At 41.0% G+C, this 19,003-nt stretch overlaps 1 pseudogene; it reads right to left on the reverse strand.

Moving 5' to 3' along the window:
• Positions 1-3,307: 3,307 nt before the first annotated feature.
• Positions 3,308-18,827, reverse strand: LOC115326141 (annotated as a pseudogene).
• Between the last annotated feature and the right edge of the window lie 176 nt (positions 18,828-19,003).

The following is a 19,003-nucleotide window of genomic DNA, read 5'->3' on the forward strand; positions in this document are numbered from 1 at the left end:
CGGCGTTCCAAGGAACGGCGTTCCTGGAACGCTCTCCTTTTAGGAGGAACGGAAGAACGCCGCCGTTCAATTTTGCGTCAGTGGAACTGGAATGGGCACGCGTTACGTTTTTACTGGAACGTAATAAGGAACTACATTCCTTTTTTCCGTACAGTGGAGCAATTTTTATTTTATTTCTATAAGACAAATTCTAAAAGTATGAAAAATATTTTTTACGAGGAGCAGGAGCTCGTTAACTTTTTCGTTACTTATCTTAGGTTTTATTTTGTGTGGTCCTCGCTTGGTAAAAGTCAAGTGCAGGAGAGCTAGTGGACATTGATTCTTTTTTGACTGCCCGAGACTGCGGTACAGAAAGCGAAACTTTTAGTCGAAAGAAACGACACAGAAAGAGGCAAGTATCAAACTCAGCTACTTTCTTTGCTTCCACGAGTCCTCATACACCCAAAAATCTAAGGCCGACTGCAGCCATCACTAAGCTTTTACAAAGAGACCTACAATAACAGCAAAATAATAGGTTACCAGATATTGAACGCTCCCTTGTATTCCGAACATTGGTCACTTAAAGGGATACCAAAGCAAATATCGCAGCCTCCATAATAAGTGGCCCACGACCTTTCGACAAGAGAGCAGCCGCTGGTGTGCTCGAGCAGACGCAACGAAATTGACGTCTTAAGCCTCCATTCACGCTTAAGATTCAAGTGAAACGTACGGTATCCGGGCAAAAGAAGGATAAAGAAAGGCTTTTCATCCCCAGAAGTGAAAGCTACGTGCATGTTAGACCAATTAATCGCCTACCTTTTATATTAGACCCCACTGTGGAGATGAAAAGCATGTATTTATTCTCCTCAACCCTGGAGCCAACACATTTCACTGTCATATTAAAGGTGAACGGGGGACTATGACGTAACTTTCGTTGCGTGTGTTCACGCATACCAGCGGCTGCTCGTTCGTGCAAAAATAGTACACCACTTATTATGGACACTGGAATGCTTGTTTCAGCATCCATTTAAAAAATACACGAAAATTAACCTTCAGTCCTCCCCTCGTCCCCCACTATCAAACTGGACAACGAATCCAACCTTAACAAAGAAGGACTTGTAGTTTTCAAGGCTGACCTTCCAAAAGCCTTACCCTCTTCTTCACTTGCTCGTATTGCGGACAGCAACATCGAAGAACCATTGTTGTTAAGTCGAACAAGGGACTTTGTTAGATTGGAACGTGTGAGGTCGTTGTAAAACTCTCGTCCAATGTTAACTCCACCTTGCTATTAACACTACCAGACTGGAATAGCCTGCCAAACAGTATCCTGACCCAGATAGATCATAACATATTCATATCCCAACTGACCATCCATCTGCATTTGGCCTAATAGCAAAGTCAATTTGTGTTTATAGGTATGTTTTTTTGTGTATTCTTCCGTTTAATCAGCTGTTTTCCCTCAAGATGTATTGTGTGATTATTTTATTCCTGTTTTTGTTGCTTTATATAAAAATCTTCTACAGCATGTTACCCACTTTTTTTTATATAATGTTTTCCAGCATGTACCCCTCCGCCCCTCCCCCTCTTTGTGTAGTGCCGGTAAAGGCCTTCAAGGTTTAATAAATGATGATGATGATGATGATGATGATGGATGTTGGTTAACAGCACATTTGGCTCGTCTGAATCGTCCACCACAGACGTGAATAAGGTTAAAAGCTGAACTTTTTAAACTTGAATATATCAATAAATGAAACCCTGTTTCCGCTTGTTTTCTTTTAGTTGGCCCCTCAACCACGGCATTCAAATTCGTATGCTCCCATTTCATGGGATAGATAAAGAAAGAGAAGAAAACTTTGCTCGACCTAACTAAATATGGTAATCTGCAAAATACTAATGTAACGCATATGTAACGATACGTTCCATTTTTTTTAACTGTAACGTGAGCAAGTTACTTTTTCACAAATGGAACTTGTAACGTGAACGCGTTCCAAAAGTGAGAAGGAAGGAGGAAAAAGCTTTCGTTCCTGTTTCTTGAGGAACGTGTACAACACTGGAACACACACTCCCTATATTTCGCTATGTTTGAGAAAAGCAGAGATTATACACCTCCCCCCCCCCCCCCCAAACACCCTCTACCCCACACAGGAGGGCGCCACGCGAGCGCACGACACGAGAGCGCCGACGGCAGAGCAAACGACACGAGAGCGCCGCGACAGCAGTGCGAACAACAGGAGCATTAAAAACAAGGGTGTCGTCTTGCACCCTTTTGTCCCATAAAATCCAGACCAAAACATCAGTTCGACGTGCAGGGCACCGACGCTGTACGTCGCCCCAACGTTTAGGAGAGGCTTGATAATGTTTCGATGTAACTTCTTAAACATCTAAGATACGTATCAAATACTCCCGAAAAGAAATATCGAGGTTTTGCAGTCAATAAAAAAAAAAAGTTTTATTGGTCAGTAATACGCACATCCTACTTCAAGAAGTTGTACCACTCGGCTTTGAAGCCGCGGGTGAAAGTTGCTCGTCGGTTCGACGTGAGTGCGTTGTACGTCGAACTGAAGTTTTGGGTGTCTGATATGAGACAAGGGGTGTAAGAAACTTCTTAGAATGGATGCTTGGGCGAGTTGGATATTCATGTTGTAAGAGAACCGCAAAAGTAAGTCAGCGTGACGTGAGTGACCGTTTTTCTGGTGTCCGTGCATTTTCAGCGTGAGTGAGTTTACTTTCGCGCTTCTCCTACAGTAGGGTGTAAGGATATACCATTGTTTCCTAGACTGAGAGCGCAGCACAGCAGAGCGCAGCGACACGAGCGCGTGTGTTATTAGGCAGTTTTGTTAAACAGAGTTTCCACCTCCGCTAGGCCTTCCGCAACGAAGAAGCAGCCTCTGCGCCTGCGAGCCGATGGCCTTGGCTGTAGAGGTCCAGGTATGCTAGCGGGTTGCGGAGAGCCGTTGCGGGACGGCGAAAGCGATTTACGCAAACTCCCTATTAACACTGTGAACCGAAAGCTCGCGGCCCATAAAATACCGGCAACGCCGCGAACAATGTTAGCGGCAAGCTATGTATAGGCCATAGGGCGTACAGTTAGCGGCAAGCTATGTTAGGCCATAGGGCGTACGGTTCTGAAAACTGTACGCCCTATGGCCATAGGCCATAGGGCGTACAGTTTTCAGATATTACTGCTAGGCGAGAGTGTCACGCGTTGACACTAACTTTATGAGACAAATGCAATATTTAGAGCATGTCATTTTATTTAAAGAGATACTACACTACAGGAAAGTTTCTATAATCTCCATGTGCGACTTCACAGAGGTTCTGCTCCTCTTTATTCACAACTGCTACTGTAGACTTCAACCGGAGTACCAGTGCAATACGTTTTAAACTTTTCTTCACAAGCAGTGGGTGGGTCATTTTTTGCAGCCTCGTCCGACAGGAGCATGTCACAACGGTACTCTGAAAAATTATCGTTTGGTCAGAAAATTTGTCGGTTCTTATGTTATACAATACGTTTTTTTTTTATATGGTCATAATAATGGATTTTCCTGTTTTCCAGACAAACACGACGTTGGGGGAGACAAGAGAAGAAAAAAAAAAGCTGTGTACAAACAACTTGACTCGTCCCAAGCCCACAAATATACAGCTGCAGTAGAGCTAGTTGGGAAAGGCAAAATGCTGCACTTAAAAAGAACACACACACAAAAATCAAAAGCATTTGCCAGTTTTTACGTAAAAAATGAATACTATACCCACATTAAAAAACAAACTGGAAATAACATTGCGTTAGAATATAGGGTTAAAATATGTCACGTATGATGCTTCCTGGTATATTGTTAATTTCAATATTTCTGACGCTATGCTGGTTGAGAATTATCGGTTGAGATGAATTCTTAATACAAAGTGTAGAAGAACCGTTACAGATCAAACACATAAAAATCACTCCCGAAAAAGTGTAAACATGTTGCTAGAAAATGTATAAAATTATCAAAAAAATGTTTTCACGTTATCTTAAAAGGAATGAAATAAATCATCGCAACGCTTGTAGATTAATATTTCAAATCAACGTCTAATAACAACAAATAAATTCGAACTGTAAAATTGAAATAATTTTATTTATTGCGAAATACGTTAGTTTTGACGGTCAGGACCTCTGACGTCAGTTTTGATCATAAAGTCATTAAAAAATTCCAAAGGAAGCTTTCCATCCAAACGTATTCTTAGGCTCCCAGAAATAATAGAAAATTCTTATGTAACACAGAGTTGAAGCGATAATGCTTTTCGTGCGCCTAAAGCTCTGCATAAAAGTAAAAATTGCGATGTAAAGCATCCTGCTAGAAGGTATGTCTAACAAAAGACCCAGGATTCTCTAAACACAATGCCATAAAAAAAAAAACGCATCCCAGCACTTTGGCGTATTTGGACGCGTTGTTAATGTGTGACTGACTTAAGTCGAGTCTGACTAGCTTAGTTATTTTCTGATGATGCATTGCAGTCCGCAGACTGCAATGCATCATCAGAAACACAAGCTGAACCAGTCCTGGCAGACTGGCTCAGCTTGTGTTTTGTGATCTTATATGCCAAGATTTTGAAAGCTATGCTGCACTCTGCTGATTCACTAAATGTCACCGATGCCATTTTAGTAAAATATTTATTTTCTTTACGTTCCACGCAAAGTTTAAAATACATATGTTAAGTTCTGACACCTTTACAATACATGTTTAATTCGTATTAGCTCTCGTCTCGTTCAGACTTGTAATATATTATTTTATCAAGCATTATTTTATATTAATAGTCGTCTCTTTTAGCGTTCATTTACATGTTTCAAGATATATCAAGCGCACAAATTTATCTTAGGTTCCTTGGTGCCTATTTTGTCTCATAGAACATATAGTGTAATATTTCATGGGTAGTTTCAAAGATTAAGAGCTGAGGCAAACCATTATAGGAACGATAGAAAATAAAGAAATAGTACCAATGCGTGACCAGAGATGTCCGATGGGTGTTTGTTTTTGTAAAATCAACCCCCCCCCCCCCCCCCCCCCACTAAGCTTGCCAACCATATGAAACCGTTCTAAAGAAGCCACAATAAGAATAACATGTGCATAATTTTACTGCTAAAATATTTTAACTGTAAGCATCGAAAACTTGCCATTATTATTACCCATGTATACTCTCAATCTCTCTTGCGGTGTTCACTGTTTGATACAATTGGGAATTATTTTTATAAAATATAAAGCTTTATTCGACTCAAACAATACCATACGTCTGAGGGGAGGGAACAAAATAAACCAACACGCAACCTCTAGATTTCGCTTTATGTTCCTAGGACTTTTTGGTCTAAAGAATAGCGTGAACCTACCGTCCGAATCCTTTTTCATTATTCTTACGATAGAGCATTTCGTATAATCAGAGTAGAGTAGCGGGTGTCCCAGTCTTCCATCAGCTGGAAAAGTACAAGAGTTATTTTTATTATGACCGCTTTTTTTGTGTATAACACACAATAAAAAAATTGAAAATAGGCAAAATGTCAGAAGGGCGTTTGATAGGAGCCAGGACGTTCACGAAAGGAAATCCTATTAGAACCGCCGGCAAAGCACACCTATGCTTTCGACATGCAGGTGTTCAACTCAGGGCTTGGCCGCGGGTACCCTTTTAACATATATATTTTTGCTCTTTTATCATAATTGGTTCAGTAGCAACCTCAATATTCATAGTAAATCTAAAAAGGTGTCTTGTATAAAATTGTGTAGGTAGGTGAGAGCACCATGAACTTAATTATGTCTACTCGACGGCGAATATAACTTTCCTGTCAGTGCTTAAAATGACAGGATCCACCTTTATAATAGGTGTGAAAAATATTTCCAGGATCAAACGTTCTAAGATACTAAAACTAATATAGGCTCGGTAACTAAAATCTGTTCGCAGGTAAACCCGATTTCTGTATAGTTAGGAAGTTTGTAAGTATTGCTGTATATAGACACTTGTGTATGTTGCTGTTACCACGTCAAGGCAATTTGGTACTTTTCTGAGATAATTGCTGGGATAAAATTATATTATCAAAGCGCAAAATTAATCCAAACATTTTTTTTTTGTTTTATTCATATGATTATTATGGTCATACCTAAAGGGTGTTTTCACTTAAATCGTGCACAAGCATCGAGGGCGCTGACGGGGGGGGGGGGGGGGGGGGGGGGGGGGTATTCCGATGGGAAGAAAAAATATATCGCAGCCCCATTTCCGTAAGAAGTAATACTTTAGAATTGTTGAGATTCCTTACTTTTTTATGTAAAAGTTCTGAAGTGGAGCAAAGTAAACATACTACATTTTGGTTGCTCAATTTTTAAAACCGGTACTGTCGGTTGATATACGTAATTAAATACGAAAACACACAGTCATTTTTCTTCTATATATATATAACGCATGTCCGTTTAAAAGAACAAGTGTTTTGGCTTTTTTACGCAACAAAAACGAAACATCGTAGTTTTGACGTTTTAGCGTTATATTTGTAGCTTTGTATCTAAGGGTTCATTATACATTTTGCTTACTGAATGCTACATGCCAGTAGACATGTGCTATAGACTTGTACTACTTTCTTTTTTTTTTTGCGAAATTTGAATAAAATTGTGTTAATAAATAAATTCAGCCATAATTCGAGCCCGGTATGTTAAAAGGCAATTTTTTACTCCTTTATTTTTTTATTGTTCCCAATAATGTTAACCTTCTATGGGCTAAATCAAAGTCCCCCCTCTTTGTTGTATTTTCTGTAGAAGTGCTCGAAGCAGATGCACGCAACTGCATCAGAAAAAAAGTATTTTCGAAAGTGTGCTTTTCTGCAAGGTGGAGTAGCCTTAGAGGCAGAATGGTCAGATGTGTTTTGGAGGTGAAGGAGCGACGGAGAGGGACGGTGGAGAGGGGGTTATGTGCACGGGCCACATTATGAAAAAATGCCTGCCCCGACTCCTCTGCTGTTTTGACGTTACTGGCAACGCATATTTTATTATTATTATTATTATTATGAGAAGTGTGTAAATATTTGTGTTTGAATTCGAAAATTCGAAACCAATAGTGATTGCTGAAATAATTCGATTCGACTTTAGAATTCCTAGTGTTCGAGTTTTCGAATAATTCGATCAATTGTATATAAATGCTGCTGGCAAGCAGTTTTGGTTTCTTCCGGCTGTTCATATGATAAAATTGTCCTCGCAGGCAAGTGTGTGATCTAAATAAAGCCTGGATTCATAAGCCTTGACTGACAAGTCATTTCTGAAGAATGCTGTTCGTTTCTTGTGTTCTTCGAACGAAGGAGTCATGCATCCGGCTTCTTGTGTGCAATTGAGAAAAACCCGTAACCACGCAAGTCACCATTTTGAATTAAAACATTTAGCTAAATCTTTAGCCAGCTCTGTGGACCATATATCTACACGCAGCAGCGAACTTTAAATCGGCATCTTCCAGTAATTTGTCGCGCTCCGCGGCGTCGAGTGAGAAACGAAAAGAGAAACTCCGCTTAACCGTACACCCTGCTGCAGCAAATTCTCCGAGCCATCGGTGACAATCCAAAGGCCGTGTGAGTTCCCCGTCACCTTCGAGAGGAAGCGCCGTGACGTGCGCAAAGTGTAAACCACGTGTAAAGTTCCCAGAGCCGGATTAGCTGGAATGGCTAGTAGCGTCCTCTGCGGCCGGACGTAAGGTGAAACTGATTATTGGGCTTCGTTTCGCAATACGTCGCGCGATTAAAAACGTCCAGTAATATCAGTTCCTTTATTCCGCACGTTGCGTATCCATACGTGGATGGGTGGGCACATCCGTCAGCTGAGTCTTGAGCTTGTCGTGTAATGACCGATTCACATGATGGGATTTTACTCGTAAATTCGCACTATACAATGCCGCCTGTGCGGCAAAAAAGTATGGTTTAAGATGCGGTGACCAACGTGGCAGCTGCTAAATCGCGAGCGTAGTCGCACCATGTGAATTGGACTTAAGTATGGTCACTACCACTGTTTTTATTCGTCCTACCCCTCGACATTCTTTGTTACTCTAAAAAAACAAAAAAATCTAGGGCTTCTTTTTATCTTTGCGGTTTTCTTAAATGCGATGCATTTTCGTTCTTCAACCTAACCCGGGAACTTTTTATCCATAACACGAAACACATGAGCATCCGCGAGCTAGCAATAAATCGATAAATAGAGAAGAAGGAACATAAAACCGAACGTCCTTCAAGGGAACTTTAGTCCAGAAACTCAAGATTTAGAGCACGACGCTCAACCAGCGTATAAAGGATGACACTTGTGAAGCGATACTTTTTATGAGCTATTGTTCCCTTTATATCGGGCGCATGCACGGATCTGAAGGCGAGGCGCTCACTGGATGTGCCGCAGTCTTTTGAATGCTTTGAAGGAGGGAGCCGCTGGCTGAACGGACGCGGCCGATGACGTGTAGTGTATGACCATATTTCTCGAATGCATATCTACGGACATTTGATAATTAGTTTCCTCTTATCAAGTTCGTCGCAAATTAATCTGCGGAATATAGCCTTCGTAGTAGGCAGGCAACGCTATCGCAATTTTGCGTAGTCGTCACCTGAACACCACAGAAAGACAGACCCCTTTTTAGGCCTGTGGACATTGCGAATACATTTTAGTATTCGTATTCTATTCGACATTCAACTTTCTAGCTACTATATTACACTATTCGATTCGAGTTAGAATTTGACCATTCGCACACTCCTGATTATTGTTTACTAAGTGTAACTGAGTCAAGGTTCCTATGGCTGTATCTCAGTTTAGCATATATAATATTTATGCATTTCCCATTTTATTTGTGCTTTCTGCATGTCCTGTTCCTTCCTTCCCGAAGAGTCTACAAATTCGATCCCGAAGGCTGATAAAACCCATTAGACGAGATATACAACCTGTACACCTGGTGTAGTCGCTAGCATTCCGGTCCCCTATAGCTGCTCGAGCATCTTGCATTCGAACTTACTTGTGTCCAGTTTTAACAATGTCTGACTTTCATAGGCCTTGCTAGAGTCTCCGCACAATGATAAACAGAAAAATATATATCATAATTAATGTTTCCCTCTATGAAGACCTTCAACGCGCATCTTTTGAGGTCAGCTTTGCTAAAGGCTCATGAAGATTAGTTCTTGATATGTAATTTTACCTTTAGTAGAGCACGAAGATGAATACGAAAATTGGTACGGCACACGCAGGCATATATATTGCTACAGCTCATCTTCATTAATTTTACGCAGAGTGAATAAAATGTTGTAATGTCCGTTTTAGCTTGAAGAAACATCCCGTTTGTCTCCAAAGTAGACCTTATCATGTATATTTTTACTATAACTTTCTTCTAGCAATTCTTAATTACTTTCACGTCATGTTTCATGTTTGAACTTCGAATAAAACAGTGAAAATCGTTGAATGTAAAAAAAAAGCAGGCAAGTTTGTGAGTTAAGTCCATAATCAAATTTCGAGATTAAGAATACATATTAAAAACCCTACACCCATACATACCGTCTCAGTTGACTTTTGAGACTGTGTGTGGATGTCAGTTTTTTTTTTTAGATTTATATTTAGTTTCAGTTTTTCAATATGGCACCAAGATCATCTTGTAGTACTCACTGGCCAAGTTTTATAACTAGACGCTAAGCTTCTACCAATGGTAAAAATATATCACAAGTTACTTGCACCAAAATGATTCTGTAGTTGCATTCATTTTCACAGCAGGTATTTTAGGCATCGGGAATTACTCGCGAATCTCCATAGCGCCGACAGATCTTAGTATATAAAGCTGGCATCTCTCACGGTAAAAACGACTTAAAAAATTCTTGACGCACCGCATGCGAAGTAAGATCAATAAGCAGGAGAATTTCAGTTTTTGGTTTTGTCTAATAGGTAATAGTTAATTTCCACAAAAAAATATATACACTGAATCCCAGTACTTTGTCCTTCGTTCTTTCCAGCTCCGAGTTTTTTTCGTTTTTTTTTTCTATTCGACGACAGAAATGTTTGTAGAGGCGAGATCCTAGGCATCACCAATAATTCCTTGCTTAACGCCCCTGAGCATATCATTCTGGGAGACCGCACTTTGGAACAAACATCAGCTCAACTTACTGGCACAGCACGCGTGACGTTTTCAGCCAGGCATGCGAATCAATTCTGCTTAAAACCACGTTAGCATCTCAAATTGCAACAGCTCTGTGGGAAGGCAATGCTCATGTTAGTAGATTCACTCGAAGGGGCTTTTTTACAGAGGGAAAATGTTATTTTCGATTTATCCTTATTTGTGTGTCGACCATTGCAACGAGACTAAACCAAACCACCGAACGACCGTCATCGATGAAACTGGACAGAAACAATCTAGAACATAAAAGGCTCGAGCAGAAAACTGGAATTTTTACTTCAACACAAAGAATGCCGGTTGCAGGTCGGGCTGCAAAAATATGCCGCCCGTCTTTAATGTTCTAAATACCCCCCCCCCCCCCCCCCCCCCCGAAGAAACAAAAATCGCGGCCAAAAAAGATAGATAAATAACAGGTGTAGGCACTGGCGTCGGAACAGGGGCGGCTGGGGCAGGCTTTTTGTTTTGATGGGGACACGCCCACAAAACGTGCCCTCTCCCCTTTCCACCAATATACTGCCACTCTCCGTCGCCCATTCATTTCCCGAACACTTCTGAACCCCATGCCGTTTGCATTTTAAGGCTAAAAACATTGCAGTAATTCCAACTTTCGAAGCTACACTTTATTCGGTTCAGGTGCGTACATCTGCGTATGGGCACTTCTACAGAAAATTCAATAAGGGATAAATTTGACTAAACCTACAGAAAGGTAACACTATTGGGAACAATAAGAAAAGGGAGAAATAAAATCGCCTCGTTTTATAAAGAGGGCTCCAACCAGGGCTACATTTATTTGTTAACGAAATAAAGAACCATGTAAATAATTTTTATAAAAATGACAAACTAAAGCGGTACAAACGATATCGCATGTATAGGCCTACAATATAGTATTAAGTAAGCAGAATGTGTCATGAGTCCTAAAAGACAAGGAACCAAGAATGTCACCAAAACATCAAAGGTGCGATGTTTTACATCATTTTATTTCTAGAATTAAATAGGCCAAAGCAGATTAGTTTAAAGCAAGTGGAAATTACGCGATGTGTTTTCGTTTTTCCTATTTATCACAAGCGACAGAACAACTAGGTAAAAAAATCCAGCAGCAAGAATGTAACGTTTCACCGTACTCCACTTCCGAATATTTATTTTAAAAAATGCATTTTTTAACAAAATTTAAGGTGTGACATCGTTTATTACGAAAATGCGCCTAAAATAAATTTTATTGAGGCAAATAAAAATATTACCGCCTAGAAGAAATAAGAAGAAACGCTTTTCCGTACTTCTAGAAGATTCGAGTATAGTCTTACCCCTTGCATAAATGTTAGTCTCGTCCTAGCACACCCTCGACTATTCTAGTTCGATTATCTGAGATACCGAGTACAACAAAAAAGGAGTCGAGCCTAATCTTGACGGCTCATTCTCATTCTCTCTCTGGCAGGTCTCGCTCCAGCCAGCTGTCACGCCGACGCTGCGACGTTCGCTGTTTCTGTTTCGGCGCTCATATTTCTTTTGTTTCTGGCACAAGTTCGCCGAATAAATCTTTATTTTCGATTTACGCTCGCCAAGCAGCGGTTCCATCCGCGAGAATATCTAATCCGACACGCGTGTTCGATTTGAAAAGAAACCAATGTATAGTATCCTCGCCATCCTTGCAATGTTCAAATGCGTATGTGATGTAACAATTGATGTTCATACATAGGTAAGTTTGATTTAATTAGTACGTTGAGAATAACTTGTCCAATGTATTGGTATTCGTTTCACTAATTTGATGATGGTTCTTTACTACGGATGTTTACAAGCTTTTTATGATATCTACAGCCGCTATGATATCTACGTAGCTGCAACATCACCATACAATTCTCGCAGAGGATTTTCGTGAGTTGCCTTCCTAAATATTTTGTGATCTTCACTACAAATAATTACTTACAGTTAAATTTATAATAAATCAACCATACCACTTTGTCTGGTAAACTTGAGCACACTCGGTGCTGGGTGTTGGCCAGTGGTTTCCAAAAACATTGTTGGATTTTTTGATGACCACCTGTTATCGAAGAAAAACATTTCGAATAATATACGGGAGCCTCCGGCATTTCGAAAACCGTCCAGTAGTAAGGACTAATTTAGTGACTGCGTTACAAAAATATTAGCTTGATCATGCTGCAAACACCCACTGAGATAGAACGTGTTGAGGTACCAAACACACGAAGTGCGTGGGTTGCGCGTGTCGTATCTGTTGGATGAGGATGTCGCTGATGTGTGCAGGGCTAGTGCAAACACACACTCAATGTGTATGTTAGCTCAAAACGTGTTTTGTGTCTTAATTTTTGTGAGCATGCTGACCCTAGTCTAAAGTTTGACAGAAATGAGCGTAGCAGCACTCTTTCTTAAACAGAAGATACAACAAAGACAACTTTTGCGCTAGAAGCCTAGCGCACTTTTTCTCGCGTCTTAAACTGTGCAGCTGTCACTCCATTGTTACTGTACGATTACTTTCCACACGACCATTTTAAAAATGTAAATATATTTACAAGATTAAAAGTATTTTCGGTTGCAGGGTAGACTAATATTTACTGCTCGAAATAGAGCCTTTTTTAAAGGTCCGCAAGCAACAGTGGCGTTCGCCCTTTCTTGGGTACGAAGCGTGTGGTTAGATCCGAGTCCTCGCCGAACATTGTCGTAACCCTCGTGCCTAATACAGGCTGAGAGAATGTACGTGCCCAAACAATGGCGGACTCGCATAATTGACGCAGCAGCTACTAAATGGCGCGCACATTTGAAAAGGATCTATTCAGTTATGAAACAATATTTCAGAGAGTTGCATTCCTAACTGCGTGACTTTCTATTTCTTTTTTCTAGTTTCAAAAATATTGAATGTTTTTTCCCCATCTATTTACACCTAGGGATGCTCATATATACAAGTCCGATATATTGTCTTTTCTTTTTAATTTGTTATACCATTATTTTCACTTGAGACTTCCTAGTAAGATAGCTTTTGTGAAATGTCTTGGCGTATTGCTAAATAACATGAAACAAAAATCAAGATATATTGCTTACATGGATCTAAATTTAGCTCCCAGTTCTAAGGTGTATTCATTTTCCTTCACCTTGCCATGGATTTGTGCATATTCACATGTTGATTATCCCATCTTTGTCGTCACTGTGTATGTTCGTTTCTTGACCCAGTGTCTTCCAGGTAATTCAACAATCTAGAAAATACCAGCGACATCCTATATCAAAATTCTACACATATATGACTGAAAATTAATCATGGCACTGAGAGAATAACTTAGCTGGTACTAACTCAGACTACCGAAAAAAAAAATAAAAAAAACTTCGGTTCTCCAGCTTTTACCGAGGACTCATTCGTGCTAATATTATTTGATTTCTATCTGCAATCGCACCAACAAGCAGCTATCATATTCAAGACTGATGTCGAACTAATTTAACAGTGCTTCTATTTCAGATATTCTGGAAATACAAACCTGTATGTCGCGCGTTGCTTTTCGCTTTATTTACACAATTGTGTTGTTACGGTAGGTTCCTCAAAAAATACACGTAAGTTGTGTGCTCAAAACGCGATATCAAACACTGTCTAAATCTTTGGGTTATTATCTGCGCAAGGTTCCCATATTTGTTTCTATTATTCAAAGACCTGGGGCCAAAATCTACTCAAGGAGACTGAGCGGGACGGAGGAACCCGGACAACGCAGCCAGCTGCGATTCTCCAGCTCCTCACTGCTAAACGATCGCACTAGACGACAGCTGTCCTTGTCACTTGTTTCCGCTTGGTCCTGTCGTGTAAATTAAGACCCTTGCTGGATTCCACTTAGAATTAAAGGTTCAATAAACCACGCATATTCAGGTCGTATTAAATGTTTTGTTTACAGAAAGAAGCTGAACTTGTGAATGACAGGCCAAATGTCTCACAGGAAAGCAACCACCCACTGCTCGAATCCTACATTTTGCGCTCCGGGAGACGAAATAAAACATTGACACAGCGGAGTTATGCATGGAAACATGAGTTTTCCCATTGTTTATTCCTGACCGACTAAACGACGACACGTCTAGAAAAAATAACGCATCTGAGAATAAAAAGTGTAAATTTAAATTTTATAAATGTCTAATGAAAAAGAAGCAACTACACAAAAAATAAGCATTATGTATAAGAAGAATTAGGTTAAACGTTCATTCAATATCAACGAAAAAGCGCAAATACTTTTTATTCACTTGTAGTGTCACAAAAGCAGCCTTTTTGTATTCGGTTTTTAGGTTCGGCAGAAATTAAAGCAGACGTACGTTCCGAATGTAACATTTTAAATGTATAAAAACATCCGTTTTGTCTCTAATTTAAAATTTATTACCTGAGACAATATATTAGAGCGCGTTTATGACAGTATATATATTACACTCCTGAAAGAAAGTATAGGTTCGGCTGTAATGCACTAAGTGATGACAAGAGACAATGTTCTTCAGTTGGAGATGCCGTTAAATAGCACGTTTTTTTTTTGCGTTACTCTCATTATAATTTTATTTCGAGGTATTATTTAGCTTAACATCTCGCGGAAAAATCTTGTTTTTTTTAAAGATATCTCTAATGTGCCACTAGCGAGAAGACGAATATAATTGTCAAAAATAAACAGTTGCTGTATTTTGATTAGAGTAGTTTTCTGGATCATCTTCTCGCAGGGGGAAATGGTAGTGGTTTCCGCGTAATCTTCAAAGTAAACACTAATATAAAGGCAAGAAACCACGAAAAATAATTTGAAATAACTGTCAGATTCATTCTGAAACGACTTTTCAAGTTGTTATTGAACGATCAGGGATCGCAGTATTTATACTTCAAGTAAAAACAGTAACTGAGGTGCTGAAGCCTATTGCAAGTGAACAAAATTCACAAAAACTCAAACGTCATATTTCGTTAAGAAAAAACTTATTTCAATTGGCTAGTTGAAAGCCAAGGCACGATGCGTTTTTTTCATTTTTTTATTTACTATTGCATGTTTTGTCTTTGGCACTAAAAGCGTGCGTCATTCTGAACATCTGTTTCCAGCAAGCTGCGTGCGATTTTCCCCCGCCAGGTGAACGACTAACCTAAGCACACTGTTAGTAATTAACTATTTAGAGCCCTCTCAGCTCTAGCGCGCAACCTCTAAAGAACATGGTATGTAGAAATATAACGCAAGTAAGGGTCACGATGTGCACCTTTCCCTGAAAGAGGTGCTCGTGGCGTTTTTTGTCGTGTCAGTATGTTATTTATTCGCAGTTTGAGCAACACCAAGACGACTTTGAGTTCACTTCCTATCGAAAAATAACGTTTCATGGATCTATTAAAACAGGATGTTTTTCCCCAGAGAGTTGTATTTATAGGGATGGCTCCTGTGAGATTGATCGAGACGCTGCAGAAAAGTGTAAGAAAAAAAATGTTAACAACGCCGCTACTGTTAGCGAAGTTACGTGTCGCCAAATGTAACTAAATTTAGTAAGTCTCTAATGGTCAAAATGAATTATCAGAATAAGTAACTGCAAGGATACATATACACGCGTGCATACGCAGAAAACGGTTTCCTCTTTTCATCTTTAAGATTGACAGATTTCAATTTTGATAAAGTATTTTAAACTCCTGTCTACCATATTACAATTATCTAGTTAAACAAAAAGCCTCGAGACTAGGTGGCATGGAGTGAATAAAAAAAACAAAAACGTTGAGCCTTTTCCCTCTCGTGAAGACGGAAGACCGTGTGCTTCTTCGTCGTCGTCTGTTTTTCGCGCTATTTCCTACGATGAATTCCCACCAACGCGCCAAACTATCCATTCTTCGATTGTAACTGGAAAGGTTGGTGCCATCTACGAGCGACGGCGGAAACCACAAGGTTATGTGCTTGCCGCCGTCGCTTATAGAAGGCGGTACCTGTCCCGGTAGGTTTGTGTCGACATACACGGACACGATCCTGGGGACACGATCCTGGTTATCGAACACGATGCTGGTTATCCTAACAATCTTTTGGTCGCCTGCACGTGGGAAACCTAGCACGAATAACACCTGAGCACTCCTTTCGCCCAGGTCGACGACTATGGGTTGGTTATCAACCAAACAAATGCCCCTTCGGCCTGCCCACCATCGAATTCCCTGGGCATATGGCAACACCGCAACTCATCAAGCGCTTAGATACGAAAGTTGCAGCTATCGGAGACTTTCCACACTCAACAGCTCTGAAGAAATTTCATAATTTTTTGGCCTTCCACATTCGTTCGCTATTTCTTACCGAGTTGTGCACGACTGATAAAAATATTTACTGATCTACTGGCCAAAAATCAACAATATTTAGCGCCTTTTCAGTAAAACAAAAATGCAGTGCCTGGTTTTTTAGCGAAAAAGTCGCCAGCTGACTCTGCAATGCTTCTTCCTCTGATTACGGACGCAGAACTGCGACTCGTCGGCGATGCGTCAATGTTAGCTCTCGGAGTTGTTCTTCATCAGAACGTCAATGGCTCGCAGCCAATCAAATTTTCACGCACAAACTGAAGAATCCAGAACAAAGGCACAGTACCATTGCGCGCGAACTTTTGGCTGTGTACCTTGCCGTCAAAGACCTCAGCCACTTCCTCGAGGGAGAGAATTTGAATGTTATTATATACCTTAGGCCCGTGACGCTCGCATTCCAACAAGACCGCAGCGACAACAAATCACGTGAGATCCGGAAACTCGGTTTCATACCAAAGTATACTTTGGTTCCCCGTCCTGTCAGCGGCCATGAAAACACTGCTGTGAATGCACTATATCTCGTCGGTGCTATTTCATAACAGATCCAGTGGACCAAAAAGAACTGGCAACCGCGAAGTGTGACGTTCCTGTGCTGCAACGCTTGCGCGCCTCTCCTGGATCGCTGAACATCCCCAACGTTCCCTCACAGTTTTCTCCGGTAACGACTAGCTGCGAAACTTCAACTGCGTGTCACGCCCATTCGAACCACTAGCGTTTCATCTCGCTATTTTTTATCATCTCTAAGACAAGTGCAACCATGGTATCCCAGCATCACAGAAGTTAGGAACTGCTTATTTCTTCTAGTCGATATGAACATGGACGTCCATCGCTGGGCGCGAACGTGCATTCAATGCCGACGCGTCGGTATCACGCCACACACAATCATCCCCTTTGACCTTTTTGCCCACCAGACTCCAGCTTCACGCACGTCCACATCGATCTAATGGGTACCTTTCATCATCACGGGTAGCACAGTATTGGCTGACGTGTGTAGACAGATTCACGAGATTGCCTGACGCATTCCCCGTCCCTGACATGGCAACAGAGACAGTCGCCGCAGCCTTCATCGACAAGTGGCTTTCCAGTTTCAGCCGCCCTGCTGCGGTCAGCACCGACAGGGGAAAGCAATTGCAACCGACCCTATTTCCATTTTCATCCCCATCTTGGGCGTCCGACATATCCACGTCACCGCCCATAATCAGTCGACCTTCGGCATGGTGTAACAGCTTCACCGCCAGTTGAAAGCCACTCTCGTCATCTACAATCCTCCAAAACATTGGGCCCACCACCTTTCCATCGTTCGCCTCGGCCTTCGCCCGGTGCTCAAGGCAGGTCTTAGCTGTTCTCCAGCCGAGTTAGTCTATGGTGCACCACTGTTTCTACATGGCCAATTATTTTCTTCGCCTACCCCCGAGTCAAGAAAGACCCCAATGGCTACATCCACGGCCTGCTACGAACTTTTCGTCTCCTCTGGCCTGTTCTTCCACCTGAACGGAGCAGTCCTTAATTAGCCAAGGCCTCGAGACGTGCTCTCATGTTTTCTTGCGACACAAGATTCGTCGGTCACTGGTACCGACCTACGAAAAACCGTTTCGAGTACTTGATCGCCAAGCCAAGACGTTCACACAGGACATCAATTAACGGCCCTAATGACGTAGTTGCAAACGACCGGATCAAACCGGTGTAATAACAACAGACTATTCTTGAAATGACAGTGAGTGTGCAGGAGAGCTGGTGATAGCTAATCATGTCCTAGAACACCTGAGACCTCAGGCTGTGAGTGTCGCCTGCTCAGAAGCATAGGAAGGTAATAAATAGAAACGGTTACTACCATTGGTGATTAAGCATCATCTTGAATATTTCATGTCTGTGCGTGCGTTTGACCTCTTTGGTGTCATGTCTGTTCTCTCCATTTGGAACTGTTTTCAACAAAGGAGATTTCTGCGTAGAGTGTGGTTGGGAAGGGCTTCGTGGGTATATATCGGATAATTGAGAAATAAACCAGTTTGCTGAGCTTAAGACGTCCCTTTTTGTGTCTGTTCCTTCTACTAGAATGTTTCCAATTTCTTCCACCACAGGCTATCCTTGTTCCAACGTAAACCCCTCATGCCTTGTCAGCACCGTCAGTGCGGTCATCTCTATCAAAATGCGTTACAGTGACTCTCCTAGGACCTGCGGCTCTACAGGAGTGAGCTTATTGGCGACACTCACAGCCAGCTCAGGCTGTGAGTGTCGTCTGCTCGGAACCATAGGAAGGTAATAAACACAAAATGTTACTACAGTTGGTGATTAAGCATAATCTTGAATATTTTATGTCAGAAAGTAATATTGAATAACGAACCTTTCTTGCATTTTGATGTGGAAAGTTTTTCGGGTCGTCCTCTGGTAGAGGAGTTGCCTCACCTGTATCTTGAGAGTAACTACAAATTGAAAGACAGAAAATAACGAGAAGCGACAGCACATACATTTTCAAATTCAGTCTGAAATAATATTTTCAGATGTGCTGCTACGACAGTGGGTTCCAGTATTTTTACTTCAACAAAAACAATTGCTTAGTTGCTCAAACCAATCACAAGTGAGAAAATGCGCAGGTGGAATAAAAACGGCTTTTAATTTTTTTTTTGTTTATGTCAACACTTACTT

Source organism: Ixodes scapularis, unplaced genomic scaffold (genome assembly GCF_016920785.2).
Source record: "Ixodes scapularis isolate PalLabHiFi unplaced genomic scaffold, ASM1692078v2 PGA_scaffold5__190_contigs__length_132052651, whole genome shotgun sequence".
Taxonomy (NCBI): domain Eukaryota; kingdom Metazoa; phylum Arthropoda; class Arachnida; order Ixodida; family Ixodidae; genus Ixodes; species Ixodes scapularis.